Raw genomic sequence first — 24,537 nt, 5'->3', positions numbered from 1 at the left:
CTACATTGATACACAAAAAATACGGGTTGCACTTCGGGAATGCTGGCAGAAGTAAAATCTTGAACTAGCATTTTTGTGGTTAAACACAATATTTTTTTATTGCGCTGTCATACACAAAAATAACAGTTTATATTACGCAAAAAAATAACACTTCAGAACTATTACAATAACTTCACATTAAAAAGTTTATCTCTCAGAATAATCAACTTTTATCCATAATAAACTAAAAATATATCACAGCTGAGATTCGATCCCTCGAGCTCGAGGTATTTCGGCTTTGCAATCACAATGATTCAACCACTGGTTAAAGTATAAATCTTTCATCCATAATTTCAACGACTGTCTTACGAATTTTCTATCAGGCTACGTGTCCTGACGGGAGTTTAACGTTTTATACCCATCCCAAGAAAAGTGCTCAACGCCGCTAAAGAAGATTTCACTGAAAAATCAAAAATAACATGATACGGATGAGCAAAATCAAATTAATATTGGGTATGTGTAACAAATATCAGCAGAAGACGAATACAATTGATGAGAGTTTTTTCTGTTATTCAACAGTCATGGTCTTCGAGTACAGGAGGCAGGCGAATTGTTTTTGCAACTTGACAATAACTAACATTACTTTTTCTCGGACTATATTAAATAGCTAGCGTAGCTTGAATTGGTTGCAACCAAACTGTATCTCTGATGTTAACATTTTTTGAACAATAATCTTTTGCTAGACAAACTTCGATAAGAGTATGAACAATACTTGGAACGTAAGCGTAACGGGGTTGTATATTGTTAGTGACTCAATCACTTTCGAGCTCTAATTTCTTAAGCTGTCTAGTAGCAAGGTTTATTAGTACTTTATGTTATGAATATAATATGACAAACAAATGCATTATGCACCTGATTTTTATGTAAGTTATTTGATAAATAAATCACAAGAGTTAAGAGTTAAGTAGAAAAAGAAACCATGACGCCGCCACAAGTACCATTAACGCGAGCACTAGCGAAGCCTTCCACTAGAACTCAACCAAATAACAAGAAAAAAATGTTGTGTACCTACATAGTATAATGAAATACTCACTAAATACTTATACTTACAATTACTAGGTTGTTGTAAATTATTAAGGTCTCACATTTATATTATATCGTCATCAGGATCTACTACGACGTGTTGAGATCCACTAATGTATTCAACACTCGGGTGAGGTAATACTACGTGCATGCATATGTACATACGACGACCTAGACCGTCGTAGTTTATCTCATAAAGCTATCTAGGTCTCAAAAACAGGGTCAAAAACACTAAATTCACGTGTGATTTTAGCCCGCAGTCATTGAAATCGGTGCGATGGTTTTGTATAAGCCTAGGTTCTCATAGCAGATGCAAATGTAAGTTTATTTTGAACCGGCTTCCCTCATCTAACGGCTTTAGGTTTAATAATTTAAATTTAGTGTTGGAGACGTAGGGAGACTAAGATTGCAAGAGTGTTGTCGCGATCCTGGACAAGTGCTTAGTCGCGGCTACTGCGATAGTTGGCATGGTTTAGTTGACACAATGCACGCGCGAAAAGAGGTTTAGTCTAGGCAGTGCCATGATCACCAAGACACTGGACGCAGTCTCTCTTTAAAAAGCAACTAAAGACTTTATCGATTTTGTGTTCCTAAAGACATACACAACATACTTCTTTTCCCGAAGGTCGTAAGTGTGGATTCCCACACAAAATTCTATAGGGAGGGACAGTGGAGAGATGGCGCGCTTAGCATGCGACGGAGGAGATAAAGGATTAGGCGATTAATTTACCCTCTGTTTTACAGCTCCGTAAGGTACTGAAGCTACCTACGACTCGCATACTGGTATGCCCCTGACATAAAGCTAGATTGACTTTTTGATGAATTCTGCAAAAAATATTTTATATCACGTAATTATAGGTCCCCCACCCCCGACCATTAGTCTGGCCGGGGGGGGGCCTATCGTGCCACTCAGATAAAAAGTTCTCTTACACATCTTGTATTAGAGCATGTGTAGGAAAACATATGATATTAAAAATGAAAATAAGTTATGGCGTAACAACAGACATATATACCTAAGGTTCGAGGAAGAGGTGGTCTGCAGCTGGGGGCCCCCGCTAACTCCTGGTGCAAAAGTGTGTTACTTTGATGCAATGCGATTAGGCCGTTGACCACTGATGAATTATTAATGCGTGCGACTGTATTCGGTGCTGGGTGAGAATTGGTTATTAACCGGTGCGATAGTGAATTGGTATTCGATTAGCCAATGAGATACTAATGCGTTTGTTGTGTATAATTGTCTCTCTACTTCTGTCTGCACTATAGTTTGCCAAAACAAAAAATTAGAACTAAGAGAACACACAATTGCGGCGCAAACACATCTTATGCAATCTTAGGTGAGACTAATTCGGCGACAGTTAGGACTGTATTGAGAAGTATAACGGATAATTAAAATAAAAAGACTTACTTTTCTACACAATGTGCGGCAGTCAAAATAAATCTTTTACTAAATATGACTCCTCCACAAACATTCTTTTCTGTTTTAACCAAAGCTTGAAAAGGAACTTCTTCAATGCTGATGTAACGCCCTCCCACGATTTTATTATCTGTGGTATCATCGTCTGAGTAGCTGAACACATCTGAAATAAATAAAATTTGTACATTATGGTATATACAAAAAAAAAAACACAAGAATAGCTTAAATTGGGGAAAACTTAAGAAACTTTTACCTTGAAGGAAAACAACTTGGTATAGTAAAACAGGTAATAATAATTGTCTCCCCCACATAGTTTGAAATATCTGACGCTGTATGCTCTTCAAGTGATCTAAGTATTAGTATAGAGCTGTAGTCTTGCATAATTTAACAAAGTAATATATATTAGTATATTAGTTTAGTAACCAGACACAAAATAAAACATAATTAAACTCATTCAGTGACGTACTAACTAATGCAAATTTTTCTTTATTGTTGTAAAGTACTTATAAAATAGAATAGAATTTATTTTCAATTTGCTAAAATACAGAAATTTTCGTATTATGTGTATGAGTTTGTGTGGGTCAACACAAATTTTTTAGCAACTGTAATAATTATAATGTTTACAAACATAAACTTGTAATGCCTATTACTCGGTTAAGTAAGAAAGAGCTAGAGTTAAGAGCTAGTAAATCTTTTGTTGAGCGATATGTATTGTTTTTCTACAAAATCACAGAAAATGTACAAAACAATTGTGTTACAAAATTCAAAAGAATTGTTAGAAATGTTAATGTGGTACTATAACATACATAACTTTATAACTATAACATTCATAAAGGCATATGACACACGGCCGTATATGGTTTTATACTGGATGAGCAAACTGTAAGCGATGTAAATATTCTAATAATATATTAACAAATATTAATAAGAGTTACATCTGAGACATACACTTATTGAACTAAGTGGTTGATGAATCGTTTTGTACAAGTTACCTACTTACCTAACATATAAAGTTCCGTAATGCCTTTATGCACAAAATGTTCGGTAACTATTCTTGTTACACAAAAACGTTTGAAGTGTACAAAATGCAATAATCAATACCATTCTGAATGTGTTGGTTATAATAATAATGATACAAAGTCACGATCACAGTGGATATGTTCCAGTTGCTCCCCAAACACTAAACAATGTAATTTAAATAGCACTTCCACAGTGTCTATAGAAACGGAGGCAACCAATTCTACTATATCGTCAAGTGTTATAAGTAAAATTGAGAATAAGATTATCGATGTAATTACGAAGGAATTACCGAGTATTATTCGGGAGGTTCTGGTTTCGGAGTTGGAACCAATTAAACAGCAGTTACAACAACTAAAGGATTCCACCGCAGTTCTTAATAATCAATACGAAGAATTATTAGAAGTTGTCAATTCCAAAACCACGGAAATATCATCTCTCCGCTTTGAAAAGGACACCCTATGTGATACCGTAAGCGAATTAAAATCTCGAATTGAGTCTATGGAGCAAATTGCACGACAGAGCAATATAGAAATTATTGGAATCCCGGAACATAGAAACGAAAATACAAAGAAAATTGTCGAACAACTCTGTAGCGTAGTTGGGTTTAACCTTTCATCGTCAAAGAATATTTTATTGGCTACGAGAGTTGCTAAGTATAATCGTGAATCAAATAAGCCAAGAGCCCTTATATGTCAGCTTCCTAACAAATTAATGCGCGACAATTTACTTGCAGCTGTTATATTATATAACAAGACACACAAAGACACTAAACTCTCCTCAACGCTATTGGGCATTGCTGGTCTCCAAGTGCCAATATTTGTGAACGAACACTTGACGCGAGCCAACAAATCCTTGCACGCTGATGCCCGAAAGAAAGCCAAAGAAAACGGTTATAAATTTGTTTGGGTAAGAAACAGTAAAATATTTATCCGTAAAGACGAAAATTCTCCCTCCAAGACTATTTTGAGCCCGGAACAACTGGAAAAGTTATTTAAATAATTTTCTTATTTATTTTAGAATTCTTGTTTATATTGTTTTCTCACCGTTCTGTTTAGATTTTAACTTTATTTAATTTATATGTCTATTAATTTAAATGTTTTTAATAATGCAACATTAGATATATACTACCAAAATATAAGGGGAATGAGAACTTTGAGAGAGAGTTGGATGAGATTAATAAAAACGTATTATTACATAATTATACTAACTGAGACCTGGCTCAATAGTAATATTTATGATGGAGAAATATTTGACGATCGCTATGAGATTTATAGACGTGATAGGCAGTCTAATTCTTCATATAGTAATAGGGATGGTGGCGGTGTTCTCATTGCCGTACATAAATGTATTAAATCTCATAGAATGACCTCTTTTGAAAGTATTGCTGAAGACTTATGGGTAGTATTAGAGATTAAAATTGCTAATGGGTTTGACAAATGAAGCTTATGCGCCGTATATATGTCTCCTCCTATTGATAAAACAGTTCTTCAGGCCTTTTTCTCGAAATCATCTATTGCTGTAAATGAATCTAAGAAACATTTTTTAATTGGGGATTTTAATATGAGTTTTATAAAATGGATCAGAGAGGACGATAATAAATTTCTGGAACCCATTAATTTTCAAACTCCAATAGGTACCTTTTTGATTGACCACATGGCTTTTTGTAATAGTAAACAATTTAATTCTGTGTTTAATAAAAATAGTAGTGTTTTAGATTTGGTGCTGTCAGACATAAAGAGTGTGACGGTAGTGGAGACATTAGATGCTATCTCAAGTACGGATTATCATCATCCACCATTAAATGTATCGTTAGACCTGCTTCAAATGAGTTATTTAAACGAAAAAAATAATGTCCGTGAAAATTCTCTCAATTTCTTCAAGGGTGCATATGAATTAATAAAAAGTGAAATTTCATCGATAAACTGGTGGTCAGAATTAAGTAGCTGTATGGATATAGATGCTATGGTAACGAAATTTTATTCCATTTTACATACATTTATAAAACTACATGTTCCTAAACAATTCAAACAAAATTATAAATACCCTCCCTGGTTCACACATAACCTTATTCAAGTGTTGAATGAGAAAGAAAAGATACGAAAACGCTACAAAAAATATATGAATGAAATGGATAAACTACAATATAACTTATTAAAAGAAAGATCTCGTGTGCTTATAAATAGTGCTTATGAAAAATATATAAAAAAAATAGAAGATAATATAAAAGTAAACCCAAAAATGTTCTGGTCTTACATAAAATCTAAAAGAGGTAATACAAGTGTAATTCCGTCTTTAATGAAATTAAACGATAGTTCATCGAACGATGGCACTGAGATAGCTAACTTTTTTGCTGAGTTCTTTTCATCTATATATAATAACACATCAAAAATTGTATCACCACAAAAGGATAGATACACTAAATCAAAATTTAATAAAAATAGTACAAATCACCTACAGGTAAGCGAAACAGAAGTTAAAAATAAGTTAATGTCTCTTGTCATTAATAAAAGTGCGGGAACTGATGGTATACCTCCCGTATTCTATAAAAAATGTGCTGCGGAATTATCGATACCTTTATCAATAATATATAATAAATCTCTGAGGGATGGTATATTTCCAAGTGAATGGAAAAAAGGGAAGGTGGTGCCTATATTCAAGAAGGGTAATAAATCGGATATTAAAAATTATAGACCAATTACTGTACTAAGTACTCCTGCCAAAATATTTGAATCTTTTGTCTGTTCCCAAATCTCATGGGAAACTAAACATTTAATAAGTGAAAAACAACATGGTTTCGTTAAAAAACGATCAACCCTTACAAATTTGATGTGTTTTACTGATTCTGTTATAACTGAAATGAGCAATGATAAGGAGGTTGACGCTGTGTATACAGATTTTAGTAAGGCGTTTAAAAAAGTCGACCACACCCTGCTAATAAAGAAGCTAAGAGATGCATACTGCTTCTCAGAAAGTGTATTGGTATGGTTAGAATCATATTTAGCTCATCGACCACAAGTAGTTAAAATAAGTGGGTATCAATCTAGAGAATTTCAACAAACATCTGGCGTTCCTCAAGGCTCTAATTTGGGACCATTATTGTTTACACTGTTTATAAACGATATTTCCAAAAGTATTCAAGAATCAAATTACGAGTTATATGCAGATGTCTTAAAAATATATCGTACAGTTACTTGTTCAGAGGACCAAACGAAACTACAGAATGATATCCATCGTGTAATGTTATGGTGTAAAAATAATTTGATGGAACTCAATGCGTCCAAATGTCATTTTATAAAATTTTCTAGGAAACGAAAGAAATTGGAGAGTAAATATCATATTGATGGCATACAAATAAATCAAATAAACCATATCCATGATTTGGGTGTCATTTTAGACGAGGAGTTGAGATTTGATAAACATATTGACAAAATAGCTTACAAAAGTTTTAAAATGCTTGGGTTTTTCTTACGTAACACCAAGGCTTTTACATCAATTCCTACGCTTAAAATACTATACTATTCCCTTGTAAGATCTCAGGTTGAATACAATTCTCGAAGATTCTCGTAGAGGATTGAGTGTTCTCGTAGATTTCTCAAAGAGGTTTCGGAGGATCTCGCAGATTCTCGTAGGTTCTTGTTGATCTGCAAGTGTAGAAAGTTTTTCTGAGTAGTGCATCTGTTATCAAATTGAGTTGCTTTGTTGTAGTTACATAAACACAAATAGTAGTAGTAGTAGAGTTCTTGGAGATTCTCAAAGGATCTCGTAGAGTTCTCGTTGAACTGCAAAAATATAAAGTTTTTAGAGGCTTTTCGGAGGTTCTCGAAGAGTTCTCGGAGGGTCTCGTAGAGTTCTCGTTGAACTGCAAAAATAAAAAAAAATTTAGGAGGCTTTTCGGAGGTTCTCGAAGAGTTCTCGGAGGGTCTCGTAGAGTTCTCGGAGGGTGTCGTAGAGTTCTCGGAGGGCCTCGTAGAGTTCTCGGAGGGTCTCGTATAGTTCTCGGAGGGTCTCGTAGAGTTCTCGTAGATTAATAAAAGGTTTTCATCAGGACGTTTTGAATTATAGAATAAAACTATTCACATTGTGTATCCATCAAGAGTCCATGGTTAGCACAAGTGTGTAACGTGAGTAGGTCAGAGGTAACACGCTCCAGACACTCGTATGCATCTGTGGTGTTTACGTGTCTAATTATAATTCCACAAGGCTTCCCAACGGTATCTCCATGGTTCTCTTATGGATACATCATGGGTCCGTGGTTATCCAAGTTTATGACATGATTAGCTCAGAGGTACCACTCTCCAGATATTCATACGGATCTGTGGCGTCTACATGTCTACTCACTATTCCACAAGGCGTCCCAACGATATCTCTGATGGATACATCAAGCATACGTGGTTATTACAAATGTATGACGTTGTTAGCCTGAGCTACCACCGCCAGAGGTACCACGTTTCAGGCACTTTTCTCGTAGGACTCCCTCGTGGATTTATAAAAGATATTCGTCTGGTTTTTATTGAATTATTGAATAAAGGCACTTCCCTTTACTCTGACTATCCTCACACTGAGTCTTAGTGTGGCTGCAGTGACAGCCTTTCTCATATGATTGATGGAATGGGCTGGGTGTGTTGTGCAATAGGATCTCGGTGAGTGGATAATTCGTTTTCCGCCGATACGGTCAACACGTAAATAAGCATGTACAGGTGCCATCCTGCTGCACCACGAGCACCAAACTTATCGTGTCATGTTCCGTTATCTTGTTCGGTCGAACCTGACCAAACGACCTATCACTGTGAAGTTAATATAAAGATCTCACTTATTTGTCACATCGACACACAGTCTCAGGGACATTGGTCTTCCAGCCCTTAAGCGTCGCTGTATGATGCGAATACTGCGCAAGGTTATTATGTAACATCACACGTTGTTCTGCACTACGCATTGCAGCGCACTCGTTCCAGTCAAATTAAGTAGACTTGAATCCTTAATCTTCGCTTCGGTAGATAAAGCACATAAGTGCACCGACATTTTCTGCATCGTCTTCATCATTTGCATCAAGAAATGACTTGGTATCCCTCCCATCTGATTTCCATAATATGGGTATGCTTGCAGTCCTTGTGACCCTGCTTCCAATGGCGTATTGTTATCTACCAACGGTCCCTTCTGCTCGATGTTAGTTGGTCGCAGTTGATCAGGTCGTATCCCACTTCTGATGACGAGGAAAAAACCTCTGTATTGTTTTTAAAAGGTGTGACGTCATTACTGTTGACATCACAATTGCTATCTTGCTGAAGATCACTCATTGGTTCTTCTAAAGAAAACTACACGAGTAGGTATTTTATTACTTTATTCCACGGGCAGCGTTACGACATCAAGGAGAGGTCCGTACCCTACGACAGCCCGAGCACGACTGACTCTAGTGTCGACCGTGCGGCTGTATTTATAGGACCCGGCGCACGTGCTAATCCACTTGTTTTGAAATGCGGCCGAATTTATGGGGCTCGGCGCACGCGCACGTGTTTTCAATTCTTGTTGTAGTATTTGCGTCGATATATTATATATTAATACTATGAATATCAAACAAATAACTATTGCAAGGATTTTGGTGTTGTTTCGGATTATCATAAATTCATTAACTGAAAAACATATCGATAAAATAGCTGTCAATTTCTTTATCCCCAATTCAAATCCTTCTTACAAAATTATGTTTTAGGTCCGTCTTTTAAAATTGTCTTGCACAAATTGACAAAATACACATGATTGAAGATTACGCATTGAGACGCCTTCTGGAATTCGAGGCTAGTTTTTTAACTTACTTAATTTAAAGTCTAACGGCCTTACAAATAAACGTGGTATAAAGGTATACTGGAGTTAATAAAATCAAATCAAAATCAGTTTATTCAAGTAGGTCACGGAAATGACACTTATGAATGTCAATAAAAATAAAATATTTTTCTTATTGAATCTACCGCTACTTCGTAAAGGGTTGAGCTAATGAGAAGAAGTAGCAAGAAACTCATTGCCACTCTTTTATATCAAGATTTACAGATCATTTCAATTACAATATAATATGTAAAATTTAAAATGATGCAACAAACACACTCAAACGTCAAATAGTCAATGTCTTACACGAGTAAGTCAAAAAAATAAATGTAAATTAATACAAACGTTATTGAGTACAGTAGCTGCATCATCCACATACACCATAAATCAATAAAGGTATTCTGTGAGCATTTTATAAGCGATTATAAATAAATAAACATGAATATATCCATACATATATATATACACAATAACTTTTAAGAATCTGAAACCGAGTCTCCGGCAACAGGAACATCCCGCAACCACAAGCAGCGCCCGTTCACGAGCATGACGCATGAGCCAGCCATCGCCTCCCCCAACCATATTTTAGGGAAGGGGACGACCCGTCCCATGTCGCCGCCACAAGCAGTGACATTTAAGCGAGCATGATGAAACCTGTTACGAGAACTCTGTCTCGAGAACGAAGTGATGCAGCAATAATAACTCAAACTACAAATACTCGAAAAAAAAAATGTAAATTAATACGTAAAAAACAAGAGCTATTGAGTACATTCACGGCCGACTACTACTGTATTAACAATAATACCAGGCATGGTACAGTAGATGCATCAATTCACACACACCGTAAATAAATAAGGGTATTTAGCGACCATTTTATTAGCAATTATAAAAAAATATTAAATTTTTAATTTTAAAACCATGAGGTTAGAGTTTCCGGCTACAGGATCATCCTGCCACCGCAAGCAGCGCCCGACGCAGTATGACGCATGGGCCAGCCATCGCCTCCCTAGACCATATTTTAGGGAAGGGAACGACCCGTCCCACGTCGCCGCCACAAGCAGTGACATTTAAGTTTTCATCATAAACTGTCACAGGAACTCAACCAAATAACAAAAAAACAAGAATGTTCATCTAAAATATATTCAACAACACTCACTAAACACCTCTACTTATAATTTGACCATTTTGCTTTTAGTATAAATTACCAATTTTTCAAAAATTATTCATAATTATACATACTATTATATTTAATTAAGGGTAACTAAAGCTCAAATCTTTTAGAGCAATTCATACCCATGCTTTCTTATCATCTAAATAATCCTTTAAATTGTAATATGATTTCTCCATAAGTTTATGTTTAAACTTGTTGAGGGACATTTCCATTATGTTCTCAGGAAGCTTATTGTAAAATCTAACGCATTTACCGATGAATGACCCTGGGTGAAACCAAACTGTTTGGAGTGCAATAAATTATTATGGAAAAAATGACGAAGCAATTGATTTAAAATTAACTTTTCAAAAAGCTACTAAAAGTGGGTAGTACAGATATTGGTCTATAATTAGTAGGGTCACTGGTACAACCTGATTTAAACAGTGGAACTACTTTACTATGTTTCATTAGGTCAGGAAATTCACCATATTCTATACAATTGTTAAATATTATAACTAAATATCAATCAAAGACTGGACAAGTTTAACTGATATGCCCCAAAGATCATTTGTCGCCTTATTTTTAATAGATAAAAATGAATTGCTGTTCGTTAGTCTCGCTAAAACTCGAGAACGGCTGGACCGATTTGGCTAATTTTGGTCTTGAATTATTTGTGGAAGTCCAGCAAAGGTTTAAAAGGTGAATAAATAGGAAAATGCTGCTAAATTAAATAAAAACAACAAATTTGTTTTTCCTTTGATGTGTCCATACATAATTTCTGTGAGACAATTTATTGACGCACAATTTGACAGTTCTGCTGTGAAACAATTTCATTACGACAGCAGGGTGCATATTTTACGAAGTAATTTTTGAAGTTCTGATATATTATTGACAAATTCATATAAAAACATTATTTTATTTATTATATACAGAACAACGTCTCTCGGGTCAGCTAGTTTTTAATAGATTTAAAAGCTTTTATGACATCAGAGCCAGAAACATGATCAAATTTAAAAAAATTATCACATCAAAAATGTTGTCTTTCAATAGTGAAAGAGCGGAGTCTGGTGATGAGTTCAACGAATTTGTAGTGGTAACAGGAATATCTGTAATGAATGTTTCGAAAATTGTTGCAACTTCGCAATTCGACTTTACGGACCTGTTATCAAAGTTTAAATTGAACTCGGATATTTTATGGGTAACCCTTCCGGCTTCTTCATTTATTATTTTCCATGTCGTTCTTATCACGTTAGAACTATTGATTATTTTATCTCGTATATAGGTACCTTGACTTGGCAATAGTACAATCTTTTTTTAAATTTTTAGAGAACTGTTGAACATATCTTTTGAAGTGATCACTACAGTTATATTGTCGCTCCGCATATAAATCGTACAATTTTTGCCTGTTTTTGTGTAATTCAACTGTTGCCCACTCGCTAAAAACTATTGCATCAGTTTTGAGGACCGATTTAGGAGTGAAAATAGAATTTATTAAATTATAGAACTTATTAAAGAATAAATTATACATTTCATTTGGTTTTAATGTATTATGTAAAAATGGGAGGTCTCTAACAAGGGTGGCCCTCACTCTTTCTATGCGGTCTGATCTAACTGGCACAAAAGTTAATTTGTGTTTAGTTATATTGGGTTTTAAAGATTCAAACTGAATTAACTGACAACAGTGGTCCGAATCTAATTTACTAATTATGTTTTTACTAGTAGCCCTCACATTTGTAAAAATATTATCAATACATGTGGCACTAGTAGAAGTTATTCTTGTGGGTTCCATGAACATATTGGATAAGTTGTATGAATTAAATAGATTTAATAATTTAATACTTAAAGCACTATTTTCTAAAATATTTAAATTAAAGTCTCCACAAATAAGCAGTTTTTTATTTGATTTTGTGGTTTTGAATAAAACTTCATCCATAACTTTCTCAAAAAGCTCAAAGTTGGCACAGGGTGGTCTATAAGCAGACACAACAATGAATTGCTCTTATTCAATTGAGGCTAGCTCAATTATCCGCTCAATAGACAGGCAGACAATATCATTTCGATTCTTATACTTTAACTTTTTCTTCAGTAAAATTAATGAACCTCCATGAATTGCAGCGGTTCTAGTGAACAAGCTACCAACCTGGTAATTGTTTAAATTCAAAATACATTCAAAACTTTTTAACCAGTGTTCTGTGAAACATATTATATCAATATTAAAGTTATTTAAAAACAATTCTATTTCAAGTTCTTTTCCTTTTATACATCTGATATTTTGGTGAAACAGGTTGATAACATGTGGTGTATTTTTAGTGGTTTGATTCTCTTTATTTGTGAGTAAACCCTCCTTAAAATTACTTTTCAAGCAAGAGAAAGCCTCTGTTGTCTCTTTATCTAGTTTAAAATACATTTACTCTGCTCAATAAAAGCAGATTGTTTTACAATATATTGGCCGAAGTAGATACCCTTGTGGTACCTGAGTCAATTTGAATATTGTATGCTATTAACTTAGCAATATGTCGCCTATAAAAAAGAGATAGATACATTCAGTCTTTTGTCAATAAATATGATTTAATAAACTTATTTAGGTCAATTAATAAATTTACATTATTGTAAATCAGTGTACTAGTATATAATAATGAATTAAGTTTTTGTATATGCTTGTTTTGGATGTCAGATAGATTTCTTGCATATGGCATGTTACAAACAATAAACCTACAACCTTTACTTGTATGAAGGTCCATCAAAGTATTGTTTAAATAAATGATCTTTTTTTTGTGACAGAAATGCTATCACCGTATAGTATAATAACTGTAGATGTTGAGTCCAAATTCATTGTTTTTATATGTTGTATTAAGTGATATAACCTACCACCAGACAGATACAAAAAATTTAAAAAAAAATGGGAAGACGATTGACCCTAAAGGCCCCTGCAACTTTCCGCTAATTCCATACCTAAACGCTTCAAATTGTAAATATAGTTTGTGATGTTTTGAGCTGTTTGAGTTAGCTGTTCTATGTATTTGAGCTCAAAATTCTGGTACAAGTTTAATAAAACACTATTTTTTGAATTTTTAAACGGCAATTACTTTTGATTGATTAGGAGGTAGTTCAATTGTGAATCTAAACCATTCTCGAATCCACCTGAAGACACACACCAATCTCAAATTCACTGGAACACACAAAAAAAAATTATTAATACGGTTTACACCAATTATATTAATTAAAGAAAAAAAAAATATTAACTCAGACATTCATCTCGCTCACAGTACTTCAGGCATTCTGACATTATTCCCGTCCATTCATCCGCAAACAAGTCACACTCAGGGTTTGCGTTCAGAATAGATTAAGATATTAGAGATTATATATATTAATATAATCTACGTGGTGTTTTGATGTTAAGAGTTGATTAGATTTTTCAGTTTTCTTAGCGGGAAGTTAAAAAAGGATAAAATTGAAATTTTGATATTTTCAAACAGTAATTGCACTTCGGAAACATAATTTGAATCATCCTTACGTGTACGCTACTCATCTACGAGTTATCAACTCTATGGAGCTCGTAAACGAGCTAAGACGCGGCGTGGAACAAGCAGGTACAAATTAGGTGTCAGTAGCTAAGCTAGCGTGCGGCTATTACATACATCTCTTACACCGTGGTGCTACAAAAGTGACATGGGATGAACACACAGAGATACTTAGCCATAGTCCAAAAATAATACAAAAAATAAAAAAAAAATTTGAAAATGGTTGACCCTAAAGGCCCCTGCAACTTCCCGCTAATTCCATACCTAAACGCTTCAAATTGTACCTATGACGATTGTACAACCCTTGTTGTAACAAAATTATCTTATGTAAGATTGAATTATTTGAATGTGAATGTGAATCATATATATTTTTTGAGTTCAATTTTTAATGATCATGTTTAAGTACCGTATCTCTAGGCTTTGTATTATATATTTAAACGAGCGATATGTATATTTTGTTTAACTCGGAGTCGTCTCCAACTATAACCTGTCTTTCTTCTCTTGTTTCTTATGGAGCATACCCGGTAACCATTTACGTACACGAAGTGCTTGGTTACCCAATTGTGCGAAGTTTTATACTCTTTTTCTGAAATTAATGACAACTTAAACATTACCATTTTACAGGGTGATTCCGGCGGTCCTATAGTAGTAACCTCGGCTCGGATACTGATCGGTGTGGTTAGTGGTGGGTACTTCTGTGAAAAGAAAGGAGCACTTGCAATCTTTACAAACTTGGGCAATCAAAAGGTGAATGAATTTATAAAAAAACATACAAGTGATTAAATTATAAAATAATTCCTTGCAAATGTGTTTGTGTACCAATATTTATTGTTTTATTAAAGTGTGCGCAAAATTAATATGACAAAATTATATTATTTAAAACATCCTTGTTTATATAATATTTACCATTATTATACTTAAGTAATAGGGGTAAAAGTTTGAAATAGCTGTTTTATTGTATTGAATTCGAATTGACATAAAACCTTCATGGTTTGAGATTTTTGAGTGAAACTTTTTTCACATGGTACCTACGTAGTTCTTGTCTTAAAAATATGCAACATTCGATTATCGACGCACAGTTGTTTTTTTTTATTCAGCTTGGACAAGAAAAATGGATACTTAGAAAAATTACGAGTAGTTTTTGAATACGATATACGACGTGTAACTAACGCGGCAAAAACAGCTCGCAATATCAATGTTGCGTTTGGAAAGAATGAACGCACCGTGCGGTTTTTGTTTAAACGCTTTCGTGATGGTAACTTTGATTCGAAGAACGAACCACGTGGAAGACACAGGTGAATATTAATGAATTGAAAGAGATGGTCCACCATCTTCCAAGCCGTTCGGAATCTAACTACCCCGGAATTTGCGGTTGAACGTTACCTTACCAAGAATATTGATTCATTTGCGTCAGATCAATAAAATAAAAAAAAATTAAAAATGGTTGCCTCATGCTTTGACTGATATGCAGAAAGAAACGCGTGTTGAAACTTGTGCAGCCTCGTTGAGTCGATACAGAAATGAAGGAATACTGAATCGAATTGTGACATACAATGAAAAGTAGATTCTCTACGATAACCGTCACCGAAAAATACAATGGCTTACCTCAGTTCAAACGCCACAACAGTGTCCTAAAGCAAAGCTTACCAATACAAAAGGTAATGGTAAATGTTTGGTGGTCTCAGCATAGTGTTAATCACTTTATCTACACCCATGCTTTAAATCCTCTATTAAAGATTCTGAAACAGTTAGCTTATTGCCAACATTAAAACACCCAATGTTCTAATAACCATTACATCATCCAAAAGAGTGTTGTAATGATGTACTGAATTTCATAACAACACTCCTATGTTTTTTTTATCCCTTCATGCGCTAAGAGTTTCAAGAGACAGCCACATTCTTATTGCTCGATGGCCATAAAATAAAAAAATAAAATATTGTACAATGCGCGGTATCTGTATGAATTTCAAAAAAAGAACATTTCGTCCACACTACCAGAACGTCGCGCGCCGTAAAAAAAAAGTAGGTTATTCGAATCCCCGCTATTTTTCTTCGATATTTTAATGGTTTTATTTACAAAAAATGAGCGATTAATTTTAAACGCTGCAAAAGAACATTATATTCGAGTGAATTTTATTTATTGCACTATACAAAATGTAAATTACTACTAAAATAAATAATTGTTTCATTAATACTTAGTTTATTTGTATACAATCAGTAATGAATGATATTAGGCTACTAGGACTGGTGTTTCAATGTTAGCAGTAAGCTAACTGTTCCAGAATCTTTTAGAGGATTCATATTCTGGGTGTAGATAAAGTATTGTATGCAACTGTTGATAGTTAGGTATTAAAACACGAATGTGGGTTTATCACACGAGGCGAAGCCGAGTGTGATAATAGCATCACATGAGTGAATTAGATAGACAATAGAACCCCTTATTACACAACAGTTGCATAAATAACTATTATTTGATAATTTTTGTTTGAATGTACATGTTTTTTTTGTTTATAATTTATTATTTCTTTTTAATATTCAACGTCATGAGTTAATAGCAATTTAAGCAAATAATTTAATAAAATAAGTAGCAAAGTTATGCAAGGATCTCATGAAAATACTTGGTAAAAGGCTCAGAAATACATATTTTTATAAAATCAATATGCTAATAACAACATTTCTATAATTTAAGTGCATAGGGCTTGTTAAGTCACTGTGTTTTAAAAAGGCAAAGCGCTGTGGTTCCATAACTACCTCCGTTTATGTGGTTTATGATAAAAGATTGTGTTATTTTTTCTTCAGATTTTCAGAGTATTTACTATCTCAAAAATAATACAAATTCACTTACTGAGATTCTTAAACTAACATGATGCACCTATTGAGCGGCACATCGTAGTGTATAATAGGTACTATATATAATTTTAGTCGAAATATTGAAAGTTAGAATAATTACCTACCTGTAAATATTTTTTCTTTATTATTTAAACTTTATAAATCAAAGAATAATACTTTGATTTTATTTATCACCTCATGGTTAATAGATATGTACTTAAATGATTCAAAAAGTTATGAGTTACAGTTTATAATTTATAAAAGAAAAGACAAGCAGAAGAATGAATTAAATGAGAAATTAATATTATATGATAATATTTTGGTTGATACTTAAGATATGAGCATTACTCAAATTAGTTAAACAAATAGTATAACATTAGAATTATTTAATAGTTTACTGTCTTATCAACTTTTAACAGCTGGTTAAATACGATACACACATACCTACTTGAATTTATTGTGTATGTGCTGGATATTCATAAAGACCCAAGAAACATGCAAAGACCAAAGAAGTATGCAACTTAGATAAATGATATATATGGATTTATGCTTCAGAGTCGCGGATGTTCATAGCACTTCTTTAGGGATTTAAATTTATGCATTTTAGTTTTGTTAAAAGTGGATAATGAAATATTACAAAAATGTGTTATTATGAACTTGGCGTGCTTATAAATCTAGTACTTAGTAGTAATTCAGTGCTAACAAAAAAAGCGCGTACACCTTCCTTAAATGCCGGCAACGCTGCTGTGATTCCTCTGGTGTTGCAAGGATTCCGACAAGCCGTTCACAGTCGACCTCGCCCGTTGACAGACGACAACCGAAGAAGCAATCTCAACCGAAACGTATCCTCCGCTCGCCTGTAACATACACGTACGTGCGAGGGCTATCTGGCCAACCCACCCGGAGAGTACCGCGGCGAGCTGTGAGCTGCGGCTCAATGGGCTTGAACCGATAAAGTATCGATATGTGGATATTAGCACCTAGAATGGAGATAAAGACTGTTTATGAATGGAGAAACTGTCGCCATGATAACGACATGAACTCGTCATATCAATAATTTAATGTTCTGCTAGAGATGAACTGTCGTCAAGGTGGACCAAAGTATTGGAGCGAATAATGAAATTATCGATGTTCAACTTACAGTGATATTTTGAGATTTATATAATTCCAATCTGGTTAAGAGTCTTAAAGACTTGTAACCGATATTAACAATTGCTACTTTATTTTAAAACTATTGAAAACTTAAATTCGTCGGCTTAATATAAGATAAAACTTAACATTTAACAAAGTAATTCTATATAAATCTGGTTTTAATATGAAGGATAGAACGTATTAGAATGTTTTTGGTATTGAGAAAACTAACAATGAATATATTGTGTAGCAGTATGTAAGTCAAATGCCTGGTGGCATAGTGGAAAGGCACTATGCCTTTCCACATATTGACAATTTTATTGTATACGTCCTACTTATAAATATTGCGTCGCAAAAACTTGCATTTAGGTACTTATACAGAAAATTTTTTACTATAACACCACGAGAATTTTCGTAGATCATATACCACGACTTAGTAGAAAAATGGATTTTAATGATAATATTATTTTCTTTTTGTCGTCACTTATAACTTGCTCAGAACTTAATTCAGTTGTAAACTTGTAAAAGTATTATTAATAGATATATAGATAGTCTAATTATTAAAATATATTGTTAGCTTATTTTTATTGTAATTACAAGTTTGGTATGAAATATAAAATGACCTGAACTTATTGAAATTTCTTTATGGTTAAGTACCTTAATTTAAAATTATTACAAACATACGCTGGAATATATCTATCATGATGAACAGCCAAAGACGGCAACTATTGGACATCCGCCTCTACTGAAGTTCGTCGCAACGACTCGTCTAGCACCTTCTGCATCTAGCGAACTCTTTCGACCTGTACAAGTTCGTCAATGCACCTTTAGAGAGGTGCCAACATTGAGCCATTCAATTCGTGACCTCAACACCAGAACTTTCCAGCCCCATCGGAAGTCCGTTCTGCAAGCTATGCTAAATTCGTCGGGCTGCGCTAGTTACCTGGTTCTGCTCCGGATTCGACCACGCAGCATAACTTTGATGATGTCCCACTGCACAAGTGACGAGACAAGCTTGAGGTTATGCCCTGCCAAATTGAATGCATTGCCGCTAATAATTTTTTAAATACTAGAATTCTGAGTTACACAGCCTTTATGCTGAACACCGTGAGATATAGGATATAAGGAATCAGGAGTATCTCATTGCTTTTTTTTATGAAAATAAGGGACTTGACGATCAGGACGTTCAGATGATGGTAATTGGTACGCCCTGCACATTACAATGCAGTGCCGTTCAGGATTCTTGAAAAATCCAATAATTTTGAGCGGCACTACAATTGCGCTCGTTACCTTGAGACGTAAGATGTTAAGTCTCATTTGCCCTGTAACTTCACTAGCTAGGGCGCCCTTCAGACCGAAACGCAATAATGCTTACACATTACTGCTTCACGGTAGAAATAGGCGCCGTTGTGGAACCCATAATCTAGGCGGCATCCTGTGCAAAGGAGCCTCCCACTGGTAAAACTGGCACTTGCTTCAACCCGCTACGACGCTTTTCAAATTAAAACACAAATGCTTCATTTTCGGTAATGGTTTCACCTGTTTGAGTCAAAACAATGTGCCGCTGCGAACTTATCTCTCCGGCAAATTGTGAATTGGAAGATCTTGACATTCCTTATGGGGCCCTGAGTGAGTGGCAACATTACTCAAAATTTATCTTTTAACATTATATGAAATTTAATCAAAATTATTAAAATAAAATAAATTGATATTGAGATTACTATTTCATTGACAAAGGCTTTGTAACCACAATATCTACAGTAATCGTGATCTCCTGGGTACTTAGATGTATTAATAATAGTAGTTATTCTATCTCGAAATTATTAAGTATATTGAACCGCAGACTGATCAACAGTAACAGAGTGTCAGAATCAGGAGTTCAGATGGACGCCGAGACTCCGCGCGCCGCATCCCGGCGGTACGTGTGACATTGTCACAGGTTTATTATTTATATTCAAATACATTAAACAATATTCATTTACAGCAACCTCTAGTTATTTAAATTTTTAATTTCCCGCTTGAAAATTTTCAATAATCGAATTTTAATTATTGGTTTTACCCCGTTTTTCTAAAATCGAGTTTTCATCACATCTCGACGTTTTAAGGTCCTGAGGCTTCCCTGACTATTCCCGTGATGGTGTGCGCACGTCTGTATGTATGTATGTATGTGTGTGGATGTATGTAAACCTCTTATAACTTTTAAACGGCTCGACCAATTCTCGAACAAGGCTCGACCGGTAGATTTTAAGAAATCTCAAAAAAGCTACGAATTTTTTTTTTCATATGTGGTGTCTTGTAATAACCTGTAAACGGCTTTACGTTGAAACTTACAAAACTTACGTACAAAAACTCACAATAATACAACGATCCTTTTCAATTTTCGTCTTCAGACTTTGTAGATGTCTAGAACAAACCTGTGGGTAGTCTAATGGTGACTTATAAATAAATATGTATTTATTTAGAACAACATAAATAAAATTTTAAGGTGTAATTTAAATAGCTACAATTTCTCTAGCTCAAGAACTGCCCCCCCCCCCCTGGATATTATTGAGTTTTTCAAGATTTGCACAATATATTTCATTCAAATTCAAACATTTTTATTCAAAATAGGATTTAAAATCACTTATTGAACGTCAAAACCTACCACCCATTCCAAAGAGACTGCCTCAGACCTGAGAAGAATGGGCGCAACAAACTCAGCGGGCTTTTTTTTAATATAAAATATGGATTACAATGTAATATCGTACAATAAAGCTTTATAATTAAAGTGCCTGAGGGTGTTCGCTTTATTCCCAGTCCGTGGTGTCATTAAGAAAAACGTTTATGCTATAATAACCTTTCCCACACAAATGTTATTTAACAATTCTATTAAATTTCGTAACACATTTAACACACAACAATCAAAATGTTTATTTCTTTAAATTTTTCTCTTAATGATTCTTTAGGACCTAGGTTATAAAATGCGTGAATAGCCCTCTTCTGCAGCACAAAGATAGTATTAATATCGGCCTCACTGACCCATAACAATATACCATAGGACATAATACTATGAAAATCTCGCCTTATCTATGTTACTAAGTATATGTAACTAAGCCTATTCGCCAATCCTTCAATCTAACATCGTAAAAAAATCAAAATATTAGTCTATGGTTATAATTTCGTTACGATAAACGATAAGGAATACGAACATTTGTTAGAGTAGGGTAGATGCGATATATTCGGAGTATTATCGTATCGTTCCGAATGTATCGTTGTCGATTTTGCGAGTAGATCTCCTGGATGTGACGAACCGGATACCGGTCAGGCATTGTACGTGCGTTGAGCATTCTGTAGTCACCGCAAGGTCTCCATACGTTCTCCTTCTCCGGCGCTAGGTGCAGAGGTGACGCCCATGATGATTCTGAAGGACAACTAGTGCCATTCTGTAACATTAAGTCAAACTCAGCCTTAGCTATTTTCAGTTTTTCAGGTGCCAACCTTCGTGGGTTATAAGAAATTGGTGGTCACAGAATTACCACTAAATAACTTTACAGAAGAAATATCTGAAGCTCGAGCAAGCGTAGCTTTCGTCGCGAGAGATGTGTCACCGTCTATTAAGCGATAGTTTTTAACGTCGACAATTAGGTGATAATGTGACAAAAAATCGACACCTATTATCGCCTTGGTCTGCTACTACAAATCTCCATACATAATCTCTGCGTAACCCTAAATTTAAAACTAAATTAACATAGCCATATCTATTAATTTCAGTACCATTAGCCGCACACAAATCAAAATTAGTCTTACTACGACGGTCTTTTTTACACTGACTTTGGGAAAACACACAAATCACTTCCCGTATCCACCAAGAACTGCACTTTTGAACGTTTGTCTGTCACAAATAAGCGACCAGTATTAGAGCAGGCGTCGGTCGCGCTTATCGACTGCCCTGGTTTAAGAAATCACATGGCTTTTCAGCTTTGTCCGAAAATTTAAAATGATACCAACATACCAGATGCCGTCGGTAGTTAGATTGAGACCTGGTAGATGGGGAACGTCCGCCATGTCGACCACTCGATGACCCCCATCTCGGACGCGACAGCCTCTCCAATTTACTAGTCAGTAGCTCTACCTGTCTGCTTAGCGCTGCAACTTGGTTTAATAAAGGGTCTGTCACAACACTTGAAGAAGTTGACGAGCACACGGCTGCCACATTGGGACTGTATGGCACCACGTCATGGATTCTATTAGCCAGCTCCGCCGCTTCATCCAGGGACACTTTCAATTGTGATGCTATTATGATTTGCGTACTGTTATGAACAATTGTCATACGAGGTAAATTGCCGAGTTAACATATTAGTTTTATATAAAAGCGATAGCCGCCATGCGGTGCGGAGAGTTGGCTACATTCGGTCTTGTGAGTAAGTTCTGTATAAAATTGTGTGTGGAAATTAAAAGTAATTCGGGAGTCAAAAAGTGTTTTTTTAAAAAGGCCACCAGCGCGTCTATCCTAACAAAATTGGTGTCAGAAGTGGGATTTCGGGAAGGCCTATAGTTAGGGAAGACCCGGAGTCAAGGATAAAGAGCTACGCCTGGATCCTGTAAGAGATAGCTATTTAGTCTTAGCGTTGTAGTTGCAAGCCAGCATCTCTTAAACACCTCCTAACAGTTGATCGACGATAAGCCTCCGCTATCAAGCGTGAGCCCGCATCACCTGCTTAGTTCCACCACATGAGACCTCCGACAAGTGACCAGAGGGTCACCTGCAACCATCAAATTCAAATTCAAATATTTTTATTCAAAATAGGATTTATAATCACTTATTGAACACAAAAATCTACCACCCATTCAAAAGAGACTGACTCAGACCTGAGAAGAATAGGCGCAAGAAACTCAGCGGGCTTTTTTTTTTATATAAAATATGGATTACAATCTAATATCGTACAATAAACATTAATAATAAATCCATCCTCCCCGTGACCGTCCCACGGAGAACATCAGGTCATTGGACGAGTATGAAGATTTTATTAATTCTGTGAGTTATTTCTAATCTTTACTAAGAGTCCTAAAGTGAATAAATCACTCAGTGAATTTCAAAGTGAATGGTGAATTTCTATTTTATTTCTCAAGATTTATTTTCAAGATTTAGAACTTTGTTTACAATTTGATTTTATAATTTTAAATGTCATTTTGAAAGTAAAAAGATCATACTTTTTACAATTGTCAGGTACTTTCAACTATTTTTTTACAATATTATAATATTATATTTTACAATTTTATACAGCTTATATTTCTATTTTATATTTTCAATTTTATTGTGTGTTTATAATTGTGTCTCTATGTTCTGATGCTCTGTACGCTTTTGTTATTTTATTAATAACTAATGCCTAAAACAATTAAACCGGAACAGTCTGTAGAAGTCGATTCAAATAGCGACTCAGACAGTTCTCTTTCAGAAACGACACCCCAAAAGCCACAAATTAAAATGAGTGAAAAACTCACACTCTTATTTTTGACGAAGTTCATCAAACCATACAATGGGGATCGCGAATCAGTTCCTGCATTTTTAACGAAATGTGAAAATGCAATTTCCTTAGCAAGTACAGAACAACAGAACGTTCTTTTTAAATATATCGTGTCACAACTTGAAGGGAAAGCTCAATTAGCTTGCTGTCTAAAGAAATTTGGAAGTTGGCCCGAAATTAAACAGTTTTTAAAATCAACTTTCGGAGAAAAGAAACACTCAACTAATTTATTACTTGATCTGCAGAACTGCAACCAACTTCCCAATGAAGATGTGACGCAATATTCATTGAGGATTGAATCCTGTCTCACACGGCTTCAATCTGATATACATTATAGTTGTGAGAGTGATAAGGAACTCATCGGTAGAATTGCTGCAATGGAAGACTTAGCTCTCAACACATTTTTAATAAGGCATGAATTCAAACTTTTCACACATTGTGCGCTGTAGAAACCCCAAAACTCTCTCCGACGCGATAACTCACGCGAAAGAAGAGGAGAAGTTATTTAACTTTAATAAATTATCACAGAAATCTTCTAAATATTGTACTTTATGTAATAAAAATGGTCATTCAATATCTGAGTGCTATAAAAATAAGAATAGACATACAAAGTCTCATAAAGTTAATAATTATAATTCGCATCCTTCTAATTATAATCAAAGTTATAATAACTTTTCAAACAATAATTCTTACAACGGTAACAAAGTATGCGTTTATTGTAAGAAGCGCGAAACTTTCCCAGGCACCGAACTGGACCGCATTCGCACCTAAAGGTAATAATTCCCATGTGAATATTATTGATGTAGATGGATGTAATGATAATCAAGACCATTTAAACTAAAAAGGGCTTCGGTTCCGTGTCTATCGAAGCCTTGTCATATTAGAAATGACACGAAAAAAAATTATGTTTCTAATGGTTCTACTTTTCCCCATGTTCCTAAATTTTATAAATCACGGTCAACATTAAATAATGGCAATTGTCATAATAAAAGGTTTAATTGTAATACTGAGCGTTCTGATTTTGAAGGACATTTGCCCTGTCAATCCATAGTTGCACAGAGTAATGTTCCTCATAGAGTAAATAATAATCGG

The sequence above is a fragment of the Leptidea sinapis genome, chromosome 36 (genome assembly GCF_905404315.1).
Source record: "Leptidea sinapis chromosome 36, ilLepSina1.1, whole genome shotgun sequence".
NCBI lineage: Eukaryota > Metazoa > Arthropoda > Insecta > Lepidoptera > Pieridae > Leptidea > Leptidea sinapis.
The sequence above is the reverse complement of the archived record's forward strand: the minus strand, read 5'-3'. Positions refer to the sequence as shown.